Genomic DNA, 5,832 nt, shown 5'->3' on the forward strand with positions numbered 1-5,832 from the left:
TTGATAGCCACATACTTAGTAAGCTTCCTCTAAAGTATAGAAAACAAAGAAAACTTTGCAAGTAGAAGTAGAAAACCACACAATTTTTGTTTTACACGTTATTTTCTAATATTTTAAAGCCAATTCACATTTTATCTTCAGCTCTTTTGACAAGGCTGTTCTAATATTCTCTAAAACAACACGAAAATAAAGTGTCCTGCTTTGGGGGAAAAATGAAAGCACATGCTTTATTGTCTTCAATATTGGAGAAAAGACAATGAAGTTAGGAATGGAATGGGACAAGGAAGACAATGAAGTTGGAGTAGGATAGAACGAACTGTGTTTGGATGGAACAAAATTGTACTTTATATGTGAAATGGTAGTTTCAGCTACTTAAAGTCATACTTGTTATAAGGTCAATGTAAAAGGAGTCACTGAGTATCAGCCATTGTGTTGGATTCATTTAACACATTTTAGGTACAATTATTCCCATTTCAGTAAAGAGGAACTAACATTATTAGAAAAATTAATATACCCAGGATCCAAATTTGTATATTACAAGCATTCATAACTCATGACATCCCCAATACAGGAAAATATATAATCCTAAAATCATACAGGAGGCAGACCCTCCTTGGCTTGTCAAACACAATGCCATTATCATAGCTTTATTTTTGTTTCCATAATAATATACACAATATTTTCAGAGAAGCGTACTAAATTTTGTCTTTCTTCCCCTTCTACTTGCTTAACTTAGAAACTATTAAAAGTTTAAAAGATAGTTGAGGGGATGGAGCAATAGCACAGCGGGTAGGGGGTTTGCCTTACACGCATTCAACAGGGTTCTATTCCAATGGTCCCCTGAGCACCACCAGGGGTAATTCCTGAGTGCAGAACCAGGAGTAACCCCTATGCTTTGCTGGGTGTGACCCAAAAAGCAAAAATAAATAAATAAATAAATAAAAGATAGTTGAGTAAACTGTCTTTGTAATAGCACTTTGTGCTTAATAAAGTTCCATTGTTTCAGTTTACGTGATGAAAATTATATTTTTAAAATATGTATAGTACAGTGGGTAGGGTGTTTTAATTGTATGGATCCAACCCAGTTTTGGTCCATCAAGCACCACCAGGAGTAATTCCTGACTGACAGCCAGAAGTAACCACTGAGTATCACCAGGTGTGACCCAAAAAGAAAAAAGTTACGTGTTCCTATTAATAAAGGAAAGGCATTCACAGATAGAGTTGTTCCTTCTCGGCTCTTAACATGCTACCTGTCTGAATGAAAGGTTCCATCCCAATGGAAAACCAGCAGGACTCTACTACTGTACAAGAAGGGAGACATCCATGACATTGGCAACTATCGCCCCATCTGACTGTTGTCTGTCGTCTACAAGCTATTAACTCGAATCATCCTGAATAGGACTGGCAGAACACTAGATGAAGGATAACCATGCGAGCAAGACGGTTTCTGAAAAGGATTTAGCACAATCGACCATATCCACACAATAACCAAGCTCATTGAGGTTTCTCGGGAGTTTAAGATGCCACTCTGTCTAATGTTCATTGATTTTAAGACCTTTGTGTTAGAGTACAAGGAGCTTAGGTTTATCAGGTTGCACCCATTACAGTGCTCCTGATTCATTCCCATTACTTTGTCTGTAATCACATCTATGCTCTCCTCCCCAACCAGTTAATCAGTTTTCCCCCAAATCAGACTCTGTTAACTTGTAAGGTTAGATTCCTCAGAAATCTATGATTTTATATGTATGAGTGAAATATTGCCTTTCTCCTCTCCTTATGCCTTATGAACAGTTTACTTTAAAGCAATGCCCTTCTTGTATAGATACAGGAATACCATTAACATTATGCTTTGTAACTTAGGATTTGATTGGCTTTGAATATTATTCACTCCCGGGCATCTGCTTTCTCAACTTAAGCCTCAGTTGCCCTTAGTTCCTAACACCCCAAAAGCAGGGTCCCGACGAGGAACTGAATGCACCCAGGGCAAGTGGTGAGCTACCGTGGCATTGAAATGGGCCATACCAAAGTGCCACGATTCTTAACTATAAGTTAAGAGTTTGATCATAGAAAAATGCTGTCATGATCCAAAAGTAACGATGAGACTAGGATCCTGCTAGGGTTAGGAAAGACTATCTGGCCTGAGCACTGTAGTCTGAGATCGAGATGTCCATAGGAGTGCAATTCTATAAGGTTAAGGTATTTCTTACTGTATCCATACAAAATGATTTATATTATATATGCTTATATGTTTGTTAGACAAGGAGAGGAGAAACACACTCAGGGGAATCTGCTCTAGGGTGGATTGATCTGATAATGATTATCTGTCCTAGGAGCAGATGTACCTGAGGGAAACAATGCTACCCCTATTGTTTGTGATCACACCTATGTGTAATTATTACCCCAATCCCTCATGCTTTGGGATTTAACTAGACTGTAAGAGTGGGCTGGGGGATCGGAAGGAGGAGAAAGGAGATCATAAGTCAGAATCCAGACTCCAAGGAAGGAGGGTGAAGGGGGATTGAGGAGGATAATGAAGTAGCATGCAGGAGGAAGAAGCAGGATGGGAGGCAGAGGAGAGAGACCGGAGTGGATGGAGAGAGGATTGGAATAAACTGCGACTAAGATCAACCAACCTGGCCCTCGTTTCTCCCTTGCCTGGCCATCGGCATCGACCTCCTTGGGGTGGGGGAAGCAGCGTGAGACTACCGAACGCGGGGGGCAGGAGAGATAGGCCACTGCCGTCCCCTTTCCCGTCCTTTTTTGTGTGTTTACACACCTTTGATTCTGTTGAGACTGAAGCGGTCATCGAGGCCCTAGCCAAACAGGGCGTTCAAAGTCAATACATCAGGATCCTCCGTGAGCTGTATTGCGGATTCACTACCAGAATCTCACCAGTCTACAGGGAGGTGATCATTGAAGTCAAGAAAGGGGTTCGGCAGAGTGATATCATTTCACCAAAACTCTTCAGTGCCACCCTCGAGAACGTCATGCAATGACTGGAATGGGATGGAATGGGAGTGAAGATAGACGGTCGGCAACTACACCACCACTTTTTCACTGATGACATCGTTCTATTAACACCAAACATCAGCTAAGCGGTACAAATGCTGGCCGACTTCGACCATGAGTGTGGAAAGGTCAGACTATACCTGATTCTCACAAAGACAATGTTTATGAGAAACGGTCTCATTCCTGATGTTCCTTTCACTCTCAATAGAACAAACATCTCTGAATGCAACAGTTATGTGTACCTAGGTTGAGAAGTCAACATGATGAATGGCCTGTCACCTGAGTTTTGCAGGAAGAAGAGAGCAGCTTGGAATGCCTTCAAGAGTGTCAAAGAAATAGCTAAGAATATGAAGAACCTCTGACTCCAGGCACATTTCTTCGATTCCACTGTTATTCCTGCATTAACATATGCCTCAGAGACCTGGGCCCTACAAAAACAGAATGAGAGCGCTATTCAGGTCTCCCAAAGAGGAATAGAAAGAGCTACGTTTGGAGTATCATATTTCACTCAAATGAGAGACAGAATCCGAAGTTCCGACTTCCATTGACAGACAAGAAAAGGGGACGCTGTCTCATTTTTCAAGGAGTTGAACATAAGATGGGCTTTACATGTAATGAGATTTGGAGATGACCACTGGACTAGAGCTGTTACCAACTGGATTCCACAGGACCTCAAAAGATCGCATGGCTGCCCCCTATGAGATGGTCAGACTTCTTCGTCAAGACCCCGAATGATCGGTTTGAGGCTGTTCGTGTTCCTGGAATGAGCAGACACCATTGGGCTACACTAGCATGCGACAGAGATAAATGCAGATGTTACTGTTACTGGCATCCGCTCGAGCAAATCGATGACTTATGGGATGTCAAGTCAAGTGATCAAGTGATCCTGTTCTATTGAGAGGGCTGCTGAGGAGAGGCAAGTCCTGCATAATCTTCAGGGGGAAGAAGCAAAAGACTCAGTGGATTTCCCTTCAGATTACCACATTTAGAATTTCGTTCCATTATTTAGAATGTTTAGGAAGACTTGTATTTATTTAGCAGGGATATTATGAGAGAATGCATAAGAGACTCTGAGAAATGCCAACTTAAATTGGCAATATATTATTTAAATTCTGTATCAACCATAATTTGTATTGAATCGATTGTTAATTTGTATCTTTAGCTTGTCCCTTCACATATTCTAGGCCTCTATGGTTTCTGTTTTATTTATTTTTATTAAAGGACCATAATTTACAAAGTTATTCAGAGTCAATTATCAGCCATTATAGTGTTCTGGCACCAGTCCCAGCAGTCCCACCACCATTGTCAACTTCCTTCTAGTGTCCCGAGTTTTGCTGCCTCAATCCCCAGACTTTCTTATTGACAGGCATTTTATGTTTGATTATTGTAGTTTGGATTTTGGGCTGAAGCGATAGCACAGCGGGTATTGCGTTTGCCTTGAATTTGGCCAACCCAGGTTCGAGTTCTCTGCCCCTCTCGGAGAGCCCAGCAAGTTACTGAGAGTATCTCACGTGCACGGCAAAGAGCAAAGTCTGGCAAGCTACCCATGACGTATTCAATATGCCAAACACAGTAACAAGTGTCACAATGGAGATGTTACTGGGCCCGCTCAAGCAAATTGATGAACAATGGAAGGACAGTTACAGTGACAGTTTGGATTACAGGATTTCAATTTTGTTATCACAGTGACTTTGATATGTAGCTGTACCACTCTTCTCCACCACAAGGTACCTCCCCAGGTACCTTGATCCTTGCACCTTGTAACTTAAAATTGATTTTTTGGCACTTCCCTAGATTTCTTTCCCTCTAATTTCTTCTTTTTATATTCTGGAGTAAAAAGGAGATGGAGTTATTCCCCCTTTAATACATTTCATCCCTCAGTCTAATTATTCTATATACTGCAGAAAAATAAGATCATCTTGTGTTTGTCTTTCTTCTACTGGCTTATTTTAGCAATCTGATATCCTCCAGTTCAATCCAAGTTATATTGCATTGCATGATTTTATCATTCCATGAAGATGCATAGTATACCATTGAGAATATGTAACACATATTCATAATGCACTTATCTATAATTGGATATTTATGTTCATTTTATCTTTTAGCTATTGTATACATGGCTACAATGAGTAATGGTGTGTGTATGTCCTTTTGAATGAATATTTTTTGTATCCTGGGTGTAGATATTGAGAAGTACAGTTGGTAAGTGATATGGTGGCTCAATTCTTAGTTTTCTGAGAATCTTCAAAGTGTTTTCCATAGGGGTTGAAACAAACATTACCACCAACAGTGGATGAGAGTTCATTATTACCCACATCTTCACTAATCCATATTTTTGGTATGTGCCATTCTCCCTGGTGGGAGATCATATGTCACAGTTATATCGTTTTGGATTTTCTTTTTTCAAAAAAATTATTTATTTATTTATTTTTCTAGTTAATGCTTTTATTTATTTATTTATTTATTTATTGAATCACCATGGGAAAGGTTACAAAGCTTTCAGGTTTAGGTCTCAGTCATGCAAATATCAAACACATTTCCCTTTACCAATACTTATTTTTTACCATGAAGAACGCCAATAAGACTCCACCCCCCACCCCTCCCAGTCCTTGTGGGACAGATGAATTCTAGTTAACACTCTATCTGCTTTGATTAGATTCATTGTTTCAATAAAAGATTCACCACTATTATTTAGAGTTTACACCGCCCCCTAAATCAGACATGCTGAAAAAGCATTGTGAATTGATTTGCTTTCTACAGCTGGGTTCAAGAAATTAATGTTGGTTTTGGATTTCTGCTATTTTACTTATTGACCCTGGAAGT

Source organism: Sorex fumeus, unplaced genomic scaffold (genome assembly GCF_029834395.1).
Source record: "Sorex fumeus unplaced genomic scaffold, SorFum_2.1 ptg000073l, whole genome shotgun sequence".
NCBI classification, from domain to species: Eukaryota; Metazoa; Chordata; class Mammalia; order Eulipotyphla; family Soricidae; genus Sorex; species Sorex fumeus.